General features: G+C 43.0%; 1 pseudogene; it reads right to left on the bottom strand.

The window, feature by feature from the left end:
* Positions 1 to 9,186: 9,186 nt before the first annotated feature.
* On the bottom strand, positions 9,187 to 12,600 carry LOC120839736 (annotated as a pseudogene).
* Between the last annotated feature and the right edge of the window lie 333 nt (positions 12,601 to 12,933).

Below are 12,933 nucleotides of genomic sequence, written 5' to 3'. Positions count from 1 at the left end.
CCCCTCTTCTCACACAGATACACATGCATGCACATAGTCTTCCTTTGGTAGTTCGCTCCGGTTGCATAGTTTGCACCTGGCACCTAGTCTGCGCATAGAAAATTCTAAAACACAAAACAGGTAGGCAAGTGCGTGCTTTTATTTAGCTTTGCAAGGAAGCTTGTTCTATTATATATAAATAATTCTTAACATAGTCTGCTGGTCACAAACTCTGTCACATCTCGTAATGAGCAATATAGAAAAACAAATTCTTGTATAATTTGCACTGAGTAAAATTTTAACCTTTCAAAACGTATAAGGATAATTATAGTCTGGAAGATATGGTGTATCTTCAACAAAATCCAAATAATAAAACATGCAGACGAAAGAAAATACACAAAAACATTTTTGCCCAGCTACAGCAAGATGAAAAGCAAAAAAATCACAATGGAAATACATTGAGTTACATGTCCGTAGTTGAAAAATAAACAAACCAGCATAAGCTAAAAAGAGCATTCAAATTTGTCCATACATATAATTCCTGTACTTCTACCTTTTAGTACTTGGAGCTCAAAGGCTCTCTATTAAGCTTCAGGTACTAAAATGAAGTACTGAAAATGGTAAGCAGCACATTTCCTTTCAGGATTCATTCATCTAAGACCATTCATACTTACTGCACAGTTCAGCAAAAATAACGCAACTGCCAACATCTAGGTACTGTAGGGTTCGGTGCTATTGCTCACCCGAAAGAAGGATCGAGGCAGAACTCGGACCACATAACTTTACTGTATCTTTGCAGCGAACACACCGAGCGAGAGTTTCTTCGCACAGTGTGGGCCGCAAAACCCACAAACCCCCCCCCCCCCCCCCCTCCCCAGTTGGTTGGAGTTGTCGGGGTGATGATGGTCAAAACGGTTCATCGTTGTTTTCAATGTCGATTGCGACATCCGCTGGCGAGGGGGGGGGGGAGGAGGGCGGGTCTGAAGTGCTTGACGACTGCCAGGGCCCGCTGGAGGCTCTGCTCGTCGATCGTCGGGAGGCGCAAGATGGCTCCCCTTGCGACGGCGGCCGACTCTTGTGCACGGTGGAGAGTGCCGCCCCGGTGGGTGACCCTGCATATTTTGGGCACCCCACAAAGGGGGCACAGGAGCTGGCGCTCCTCGTGTAGCTGCACCAGGTTGTAGGGATGGTGGTCGGTAAGAGTGGATCCCCGAAACGGCTCCGGAACCTCGGCCAAGGGATCCGAGGTCAGGGGCCGGGGCTGGACCTTTCAGGGCAGATTCGATGTCCATGAAATGGGTAGGCCCTGGGGCCCCAGCACGGTCTAGGTTGCCGAGTGGCCCCGGCATCTGGCTTGCCTGCGCTTTTCGCTGCGGCCTTTCTAGGTGTCCCTCATTGAACCAGCGATCGGCGGGCTGGTTGGCATTGCGGGAGAAGTACCTTGAACGGCTTTCACCCTGTCGTAGTCTTGATCCAGCCGGCCGGGCACATAGCCGGGGGTCCGAACCATCGAGTGGTCTTCTGTGCTCCGATTGCCCGAAGGCGTAGAAGTCCAGCGCACAGGGGGGATGGACCGCGCCATCCAGGGTTTGGTGCTGAGCCGGACTTCTGGGCCCGGGAGCTTGCCAGGCAAAGGACGGCTTGAGAGTTTCTTCAGGCTGTGGCGGGGACCGATACTGCAGCTCGGCCAGGAGCGTCTCTTGTATGCCGTGAGCGTCCCGGGCCAGGTGCTCCAGGGTGGAATACGTGCGGCCATGTAGGTAGGGCCGGAATCTTGGGTGGCTCTGCTGCATCACCCGGGCAACCTTGTCTGATTCCGACTTCGTTGGTGAGGCTCTGTCATAAAGCTCCTTCATCACCCAAACATATTTGACAAGGGTCTCGTCTAGGTGTTGGGTCCGGTGCTCCAGGTCTCGCTGGACTCAAGACTGGTACCCAGGCGGAAGAAATTTGTCTTGAAACTTCCTCCGAAAGTCTTCCGTGGTGAAGAAGGGGGCCACGATGCGCCACCAGCGTGCGGCGCTCGCCTGGAACGCCACGGGCAGAACCCGCTCGAGGATGTATTCGTTCAAGGCTCCCGTGGCAAGCTTATAGGCCGCCAGCTAGGCCCGGAAGTCGGCCACGAACTTCGGTCGGCGTAGCCCAGTTACAACGGGACCAGCACCTGGAGTCGTGGCTGAATATTGTAGGGTTCGGTACTACTGCTCACTTGAAAGAAGGACCAACGAGGCAGAAAGCAGACCACACATTTTTGCAGTATCTTTGCAGCGAACGCACTCCTGTGCCCAAGCCTTTTGCGTGGCGCGCCGAGCGCGAGTTCCTTTGCGCAGTGTGGGCCGCAAAACACGCAGTACATACTGGAATGCACATGCCCAGAGAGCCTATGGAATTTCTTTGCAGATTGCTTACGGGCAAGCTTGAAGTGCGTCACATTTCTGAAGTCTGTTGCATCATAACCGTATGAGACAACATACACATTTCGGCTTCCATCGCTACCCGCAGAAAGGGTGTGCTTGGCCCTCACATACACATCTCCTAGCTTTAAAGTTGTTGAGTCCCACTCCAAGAGAGCTTTGTGCTGAGTGTGGTGGAGTGCCCAGCCAGACATACATGACCATACTCCAAGTTCCAGTGTGCCTCCTGGGGCAAAGTCCTCAACAAGTCTGTCCAGATGCTTAGGCAGCTGTTTGAGCTGACCTAAAAGCTGCAAGTTATCTGGCCTCCCCTTTTTCTTCAGCAAGAGTTACTCCTGCACCTTATTTGAAGCCATGCTCAGTTATTCGAAAAAAACTATTTTGAAAGAGCGAGGTGGCATAAAATTTGGAAGGGGACTTCTTTGGAAGAAGACACGAGCTTCAAAAGATGTCCCATGTTTAATTCAATAGGGAAGCAAAACAGTGCCCATAGTGGTCCGTGAAGGAGCGCTGCCTTTGGAAGGTGTGAAGGTTGGAAGTCATGGTGGCTCCTTACTGTACAGGTACTCAGTTAGCACAACAAATTCTTTGATCCTTCCTGTGCTCACTTCAATGCCTTTGTTTTCTACATCTTTTTTTCTTTGGAAGTACTGAGCGGAGACAAACAGCTCAAAGTGCTCGTAGTACTCCACTGACAGTGCACTGTTAAGACAGGGCAGGCAGTAGTACAGCAGCCAGCACTGCCGCTTTGCTGTCTTCCAATATTTGCGGAGCTTCAAGGCTTGTGGTGCTCGATTGAATCATTGTGGCGGCTTCAGGCGAGGTAGCCGTTTGTTCACAACTGTTGTGCAGGGTCCCCAATGTAGAACCGCTCACCAACGCTGGAGAACCAGAGCTCTGCAAACTGGCACGTTACACTAAGTAAGGCACAGTGCATATAGTCCAGGCTAAAGCTCTAGACTATGTTGAAGCCCGGCCATGAACCGTGCTCTTTGTGTCTGCTACTTCCACCATGTCTGTAACCATCCCATTCTCAGTGCGGTCGTCCACGACTCCGGTGCTTGAAGGATACTTGATGCAGCCGTGTGAAATTGACCTCAAGGCTCTCACAAGGACAGCAAGTGAAGCTACCCTCCATCGCGTCAGCAAAGCTCTTGAAGGCGGTCTCCTCTAAATAGCACCATCGCTTACACCCTCAAGCTCTACCAAATCCGCTTCTCCCTTCCTTTCCATCATTTACGACTCATTTCCCACCAAAATCGACACAAAGCCCACCCAATCAAAACATATCCTGACCCTCATATCCTACTTTGCTGCCGGTGTCCATGCTAACCCAAATTCTTGGTGCCATTTGAATCTAGCACTGCAACACCTTGTATGCTGCACCTATTAATAAAGCTGGTAGATGTTCCTCCTGGTGGTCTGCCTAACGCTCTATCAGGACCGCAGACCGTCCGAGCAAATAATTAACTACTGACGCGTCCAACTATCCCGCCAAGTGTTCAAACAAAGCCCTGTCGCGTGATAGCACAAAACAAAAAAGAACTAAACTATTGTAACTGACTTTTCCTAATGTTATTTATTTGTGTTTAGTATCTCATGCACCCCTAATCAAGCGAGAAACAAAGAAAAATTAACCAAACTTAGCTTCGGGAATTCGGGGAGCTTCCAAAAACATGTTTGTTCAGTCCGATATGGTGATGCTCGAGCCAAGAAAATGAACTTGTCAGAAGCCATGGTGAGCATCCAGGCTTGTGCGAGTGGCCCGAGTGACTGAGCGAGGGCGCCCCTCATGAACGGCCTCCAAACAGCCTGACTACAAAAGTGTCTGTGCTGTGGCATCACACCCAATGATTTAAAGTCCACAGTCTTTGTGAATGACTGGTTCTCGTCCCTATTGGCATGATTCGGACGTCTTTGAACCTTTCACTGTTCATGCTGGACAGTCCCATTAGGGTCTGAACATTTCCCCTCCACTCTTCACGGTTGTTCTCTGTGTAGCTGCAGGTCTTCATGGCCTGGACATAGTCTGCGTGGAGTTGCTGCATAGCATAAGTTACAACCTGTCCATGAGCCTCTGCACTGATGGCGAGTTGATGGAAGACTTTCTTGGAGGCACCTGGCGTAGTGAAAAAGCAATGTTGACAACCTGATTGTCTAAGCCGAGGTCAATGATAACTCCAGTCTGGAGGAAGTCAATGCCAGCTTTTCTGTACGTAGGCATCATGATGTTCCACATTGGTAGGGGTCTAATCCTTCTATTTTGCTTCTTCCCTTTGTCCCGAGCTCATCGCCTTCCGTGTCCAATCTTAATCTTTTGAACAATGACATTCTTTAGTTCTTTCCTCTTAGAAATTAAACAAGTTGTTATTGCCTAAATAGAATATGTTGCCAGTAGAGTAGCAGCAAAGGATTTGGGCAGTTATGCATAACAAATCAATTTTCTTGTAAGAAAACATTCTCAGTAATGGCATTTAAATACATGGTGTACATTTTATAGAAATCGGTGGCCATCAAACTTGCAGCGGAGATGCCTTTTAATGATGTGCCTCATCTGGCAAATAGTAATAATAATTATAATAATAATAATAGTAATAATAAGTCTTTTATTCCTTTGAAGAAACACTTACAATAGCTGGCCCACAAAAGCAAAGAAGATTGCTTGTCCGTGGGACCAGGCAGACCAAAATCTTTACAAAATAAAAGAAATAGAACTCAGTATTGCAAGTAGCACTATAAATAAAGAAATTAAACAGAATTCCAAAACACAGCAATATTTTCGCCATGTAAATGAACCTACTCTCCATATGAAAATCAAACAAATCGCCGAACACTGAAATACTAACAAATTCTAAACACCGTACGACTCATGTGAAACAAACCAAAATAGAGAACAATTGAACACCAACATCGCATAACACAGAAATGACTCACGAAAAAACACACTAAACATCAGGGAAATCAGAAATGACTCAGGAATGACTCAGGAAAAAACACAGAAGTGACTCAGGAAAAAAATGACACTAAGCAACAGGGAATTCGGGTTTTACACTCTAGACACCACTTTTTAAGAGCTTTCTTAGCCGTTCGCATGGATGATATACTTATCAAATTATCGGGTAATTTATTAAAAAGTGAAGGAATATAATGCCTTTTTATTCTCTTTCCGTAGTTCGTAAATATTCTGGGTATTACGTACCTTTCACTGCACCTCAGATTTCTCTTTTTGACCTCAATTTTCGAGCTCTTATTGTAGTAATGCCGTGTTAATATTACATATTCATACAGTTTAGAAAAAAACATTATATTTAGTTCATTCATTTTCATATCTTTTACTAGGTCGTTATATCTGGTTCCGTACGCAACGTTACTCGCAATTTGTTTAAGTAGTCTATCTATTCCTAGTTTATTATTTCCTGCACATTGTCCGAAAACAGTAATACCATATCGTAAGATCGACTCTCCTAAGGCCATAAAAACAGTTTTACGAACTTTTACACCACAAACGCTCTTTAACCGGTAAAGATACGCTGATTCTACGCGAAGCCTTTTTTTAATAAATTCTGTGTGATGGTTCCATAAAATATATTCGTCAAAATATACGCTTAAGTACTTTACAGACTGTTCGTACGGAAGTGCTATACTTTTACAAGAGTTGCCTTGCCCTGAATTTAAATAAATGCCTGCCGTAAGCTTCACCTGTTTATGGGGATTACGGAAACACACAAGTTTCCGTAAACACATGTTAGATTTCATACTTAGTTTGCCAGAAAGCTGTTACATTTCTATGACAAACTCAAGCATGAGCATCTCACAGAGGTCAATATCTGCAGAAAATATCTCTTGCTGCAGCATGTGATGCAAAGCCTCGACCAAAACTGCCCAGTGGGAGAGGTATTTTCTTGGCAGCAATTCACTGACTATAGAAACACCCATAAAAATGTCCGATTCTCAAACTCCTTTGCTTTCCAGAATTTCCATTCTTTTAAACACCTTACATTTTGAGTCGTTTGATGCTTAAAAGCCTGGCATCAAGCACTGCAATATCCGCCCCACATAACTCCCTCTCGCAGCTCCCAAGCCAGTAGTTTAGAAGCTGCCCAGCTATGCATAGTAAAAGAGAATGCATGTAGTCTGGGACAAAGCCCCAGACTATACGAAAACTGTTCAAGGATAATAAGAGGAGAAACGGTGTCACCCCCCCACAACAGTCCCACTTACAAATGTCATCTGCAGGTCGCTGCACATCTGATCGTTCTGAGCGCCCTTCAGGATAAACTACCTTCACAGGAGACTATACGGATTCCCCTACATACTTCCCTAGGTGCAAGCACCAATTGCAACCGTTGTATTCATTAAACTGCAGAATCCCTTGCATGGGGGCACGTGTAACCGAATCTAGAGCCGAACAAATGCAGAACACTTTTAAAATTTTCTTGTTTACTTTTGAAGATCAATGGAAACCCTGTGTCTGAAAGGTCCTGCATGGTACCAACAAACACCTTCTGAAAAATATCCATTTTTGACTTGCTCTTCCCAAACCAAAGTGCTGCTAATACCAGCCTGTTCTTGCAATCTTTGGCAGGAATCTTATTTACTGAGTTGTATTGGCCATATGGCTGTTGATGATCACTTAAACACCGGGGCACCATCTGGCTTCAGCGTGAGGCTTACCCTATGTTCAGTCTGCGCAGTGTCCTTCACGAAAGCACGGTAAATGGTCTCGTCTGTAATGTCGCACATCAGGTTGGCGTCAACTGGGTAGGGGTTCCATGACGTCTGAAAGTGTGCATCTTTCAACACCTGCAATTAGCACCAAATGTCAAACATAATGAAAACAAGTTGCTCTGAAACATTAGACACCCTGCGCACAGGCTGCTATGTGGGCACTGAAAAGTTGTGCAGCTTGGGACCAGTTTTCAAACAAAAAAGAAGCTGGAGCAGTAGAAATGAAAAGTGGTCCCGCCATCATCAAATATCTTTCCAAGGAAGTATTGTGACTCCAGCGAGATCGACTCAGCGAAAAAGCTGTTTGCTTTTTATTACCAGGTTGGTTTGCCTCGTGAAAGTGAGGTTGTTCATTGCAGCATAGTTCTGCACCTTGACCAGAATGTCACCTTTCGACACAACCACACGTTTGCCTATAATGCTTAAAAAAAGCGTCGTAAATGAATTTGCAGCCTCCGCTGCTTCCAGATCTGCACTTTTATTGACCTTTTCTGACGTGTCTTCATCAGATGAAGTCTGAAATAGAGTAATGGTACCACTTTGGGACACTACAAAACAGTTGCAAAGATATCGGTGCTGATTTTTCTAAAAATGTTTAACTGCAACTGGTGTTCCACTGTCGGGTTCTTTTTTATTCAGCTCATTTTCTTCCGGATAGGTTCTGAAAGAAGAGCCAGTGCTAAAGGCTAACGAGACTGACAAGGCACTGGTTTCTTACAATTCATACAGGCTCACACACAGACAAAACAAAGAAATGCTCAGAAGCTTTACAAAGCTAAATATCTCTCTCTCTATATATATATATATATCTAACAAAGTACATATATGCAAGTCACGCACATAAATGTAAGGACCAGCGCTCAATGAGTAAGGTACATAGGCAAACAATCTGGTTCATACAATATTCATATGTTTTTAGTTACAATGTGAAAGGAGTTTTGTTTTATTGTGAGGCCATAGCACGGCCCACCAGCAGTTTTCTGCAGCCTGTTTTAAATAGAGGGAAAGACTGTGTAATTCATGTCTGGCCATTTATTTAGTAAGTTACTTAAAATTGTAGACTTTGCCTTCCATAGTTAGTTCTGATGTAGGGTGTCCCTTTAAAATGATGCAGCTGGTACGAGGACGTTTCCATTTTGCTGCGACATAAACTTTTATATATGTACTAGAATAATTTGTAATAGTACACTTCGTTTACCTTTAAAATATTGTATTTATTAAAGAGCAGTTGAGTACATAGTTCTTCTATGTTACCTCTAATTTTCGAGTACACATAAAACTTTTTATGTATGGTTATTAATTTATGGTAATCGGATATTCTTCTTGTGCCCCAAATAAAAATTCCATCGCACATTTATAAAAAAAAGGAGTTATATAGCGTTTTAATGAGCCAGTTAGGCTCAAGGCTCGATACTTTATTAATACAACCAACAACTTTTGATAATTCAGATGTTAATTTATCTATGTGTGTATTCCATTTTAAATTTTGATTAAACCACATGCCCAAAATTTTTTGGTCCGTCACATGTTCTATTGAGTAAAGTCGGAGCAGTTTTTTTGATCATTATGATTTCCGGCTTTTGGAATATTTTTGTATTAATTCAGCTTCAAAAATAATCCTACAAAAATCCTACAATGAACAATGTTTTGCTGCTGGATTAAAAATTATGTATTTGGTTTTATTTGCGTTTAATTGTAGTTTGTTGGACCTCAGCCATCTTGAAATAATGACAAGATACATATTTGCTTCTTGTTTTAGACATTCCACTCTCTATTGAAAAAAAAATATGTTGGTATCATCCGCATACATTATTAATTCTGGCAAAGCAGGTGTACTTGCGATATCATTCATATAAAGTAAGAAAAGCAGAGGACCAAAAGTAGAACTCTGTGGAATGCCATGACGCATTTTAAACTTATCAGATGCTAGTTTATCAAGTGTAAGGTATTGCAGGCGATTGGTTAAATAACTTTTTAATGTAAGTGCTATGTCGTGCATACTATTATGCTCTAGTTTTCTTGCTAAAATATGCTGAAAAATGTTGAAAGCTTTTCTTAAAGGGGCACTGAAGGAAGTTTTGAAAAAGGTCATTTTTGATTTTATATTGCTTAAAATGTGTTAGTTCCCACATATACCAAGTCCTATATTAGAAAATTTACACAGATGGGGCGATATGAGGAGGATAGATGTGGGGGTTTGTTAGGTTTGGGTAGTTGTATGACTCGTGATTCTTTCCATTGTTTAGGATAATATGAGTGCATTAGGCAAGCATTATATATGTTTAAGATGAGCGACGGGTATATGGAAAATATGTTTTTTTACGAGTGATGATGTGATGATATGTACCGTATAATATGTTTCAGTTCCTGGATAGTGAATGGGGCATCATTGGTGGCGTTTGGTGGTGTCTGTGTTTGGTGTTTGATGCATACTTGTTCTGGTGTGTAGTCTGTCGGTCGATCCCGTGGAAACTGGGTGTTTAAGATAGTCTCCACAAATTCGTGCAGGGAGGATGTATATGTTTTGTCGAGTTTGAGGATCGGGGGAATTAGGATAGGTTTTTTTATTCTATTTAGTGTTCTTTTATATGGAAGTGTGAATATGTTTGTTCTAAATACTTGTGTGCACAATGACTTCCATGATTGTGTTCTTGCTTTTTTTATGCTGTTTTTGTATATTTTATGTGCAGTCAGGTAATTTTCTTTGAATGTGGTCCTAAGAGATGGTGGGGCTTGCTGGTATCTTCGTCGGAGAGCTCTCACTCTCTTCCGCTCGATATCCAGTTGTGGCGTTTACCACGGTCTTTGATTTTTGTTGTTTTGGACTATTTTACAATATCTGTCGTAGAGTATTCGAATCTTTGTATGCAATATATTGATTATATGTTCGAGTTGTTTTCTGCTTGTAATGAGTTGTTTGTGTATTTATAAACCACGTGTCTCTGGATAGCGTGTCAAAAAGTTTAAGTTATGCTGCTTGTGCTAGTTTTTTCGTTAGTATATGTTTTATGTGCTTGAAAGAATACGTAACTGTGGTCGCTACCCATGGGTTCCTCTAACACTGGCCAGTTTGTTATTTTTCTAGGTATATTGGGTGATGTAAGTGTAAGATCTATCCAGCTACCTCCGTTGATAGATTGGAATGCTGGGGGGGAGGTCGGGGAATTGAGGGGATAGAGGTCTGAGGCAATAATGAATTGAGCCAATTCACTTGTTCAAGAGTCTGTCCTTTTCTCTCCCCATACTATATATTTTTCCGGTGAAGTCCCCACCTATTATTACCGGTGTGGGGTGGCATTGTGATTCGAGTTGTCTGATTGCTGTAATTGTTGTGTCAGTGTCATCGTGGGGTGGAGCATAAACCAATATTAGATAACAATTTATTGTTTGTGTTGTTATGTGTTCTGCTACTATGTCCCTTGATATATGAGTGGGGAATATGTCTATTGTTTTTGTGTACTATAATTGCAGCACATGTTTTTTGGCTACTTTGCAAATCCGCTTAATTTGCAGATTTTTCGCAGTCCGACTAACTTCGAATTAACGAAGTTCTACAGTTAAGGTACACCATCTGGTGGGAAGACATATCTCCAGAAGGTGTGAGGTTGGTCTTGCTTCGTTTTGACTTTTCAGACATTGAATATGAGAGGGGAACTTTTATTAACAGTGCAAAGAGGACCATAAGAATACATTATCTCTGACTTCCGGATCATCTTTCGACTAAACAATGTATGTCAGTGGCTGCAGTTGAAATAGTGTGTCATCACAAACTGAGGATGGCAAAAACTTTTAAGGATATGGTGGGCTACATCAATTCCCCTCAAGTGTTATAAGCGGTCCGTGTGCCCGAGTTTACTTTGCCTTGGTTCTGACAAGATTTTGTACTACAGTGCTCGTTTTAATTCAGGCATTGTCGACATACTAGTAAGAATCAGTTTTATTTGTTTGCACCCCAAGCTAGATATGTAAGCATATATATATACAGGTTGAACAGACTGACTGTTCAAAACAAGATGTCATGACGACAGCATACATCTTCATCGTTGTACAAGTCCAGGTTCTGATATGATGCCTTGAGTTCAGGATCACATTCAGAGAGGTCAAGCACTCCCATATGGGCAGCCTTGTGGGCACATGCATGTTTCTGAAAGCAGACTGTCGCAAGGATTTCCAGCAGCAGGAACACAATACTGTGGGACAAATAAATGGTGTGGATCTGTACAAACGTGGAGAGCTCTCCTTTTCATAGCACAATACCATTGTTTACTTGGTAATCTCTGTTATCTAGAGAGACACTTTTAGCTTTCGATAGGCTCTCTTACCGCTTCAAGCTTCCAGCAGCAGCTGGAAAATGATCCCCCTTGTTCTCTCTCTCACACTGCATTCTTGGACTTTTTCTTACTTCAAGAGAACTCAATTCAAAGCTTTGCAGCAACCGGTGCCGTGATGCAAGTGCTTCTGTTTATTTTACTTGGCTTTATTATACTGATGCTTTTCCTCAAAGCAGAGACACAAGCATTAGCAGAGAAGACCAAGGGCAACCATCGTTCTTGTATGGTGCACTATGTAGTAAATGTTTGGGAGGGTCCTTGCTGCAGGGTACATGTCTGTAAATGCTTGGATAAAACCTTCCACTAAAACTTCGAGGTGTGCATGCCAGTCCTCGGGAATCTCTTTAGATAGCACAAAATCAACAATGTCGTGCAGCTGTAGGAGCACATTCCAGTGTATGTTTCTTTCCTGAGTACATGTTCCAAATACCAGGGGATGGACTCTGAACAGCACCATTTTTAGATGCTGTGCCTTTGGGACACTGCACCCTCTTTGGATCCTCTAGTCTCAGTGTTCCTTCATCAATACAACCTTTTATAATATGCTTGAGGACGAATCATGCAAACACATTTTTTAAAAGGTCATGCATGATGTCCGGGGCCCTTTGCATCCTGACATCAAAAGAGGTCAGCTGTGACATTGGGGATGGGCCATCAACACCTTACAGCTTACAATTCACCTAAGGGTTTATCTCAACTGCAGCTAAGCGGTTTTTGTGGTCAGATATTGATCTTATTTGGCAGTGTTCTTCACTTGTCACAATATGAAGGTTGCGACTTGTCATCATACAGTAGTGGCATACACGTCCTTGCAAGAAGCACCTAGAAAACATTCTTACATTCGGGAGAGATTGCAGCTGCACGCTGCAGTCACAGTTTCTGAAACACCATTTATAACTACATTAAAGCCGGTGCTGCTGCGTTCCTTCATATCATCAAGGGGTGGTTTCAAGATGCCACATTGTCCATATTTTCGATGTCTATAAATTTTGCCAGAATGACTAAGCAGGCAAAACCTTAACCTTCATCTGTATCGTTTGTTGATTAACTGTGAAATACACTGTTGTCAGCTTCCAGGCTCCACGTTTGGCCCCGGGGGTGTTGATAATTTCTACCTTGTCCTTGTACAATATTACAAAGAGTGGCATGGCATATGCATCTGTCGCACCTCGTAACCTTTTGTACACCGATCCATACTTCCAGTCTTTATAGGTCTTTAGCCATCTTAGGTGAAAATAGCCATTGGGTACAATTGGTTTCTGGCGATTCAAACCAATAGGGAAAAGTGTCTGATTTCGGATTCCCCATTGAAAAAATCTCAGTTGGTTCCAATGATGAAACCTAATTGAGTTTTGCTAATTCGAGCCAACTGACCACCACCACGTGGGAAAACTGCTCATGGTTTGTGACAACTGGACAATGAAACACTAATAGATGATGTTTTATATTTTTATTGAGATTGAGAGATGCACTTATTCGGT

The sequence above is a fragment of the Ixodes scapularis genome, unplaced genomic scaffold (assembly GCF_016920785.2).
Source record: "Ixodes scapularis isolate PalLabHiFi unplaced genomic scaffold, ASM1692078v2 PGA_scaffold4__175_contigs__length_147842914, whole genome shotgun sequence".
Taxonomy (NCBI): domain Eukaryota; kingdom Metazoa; phylum Arthropoda; class Arachnida; order Ixodida; family Ixodidae; genus Ixodes; species Ixodes scapularis.
The sequence above is the reverse complement of the archived record's forward strand: the minus strand, read 5'-3'. Positions and strand labels throughout refer to the sequence as shown.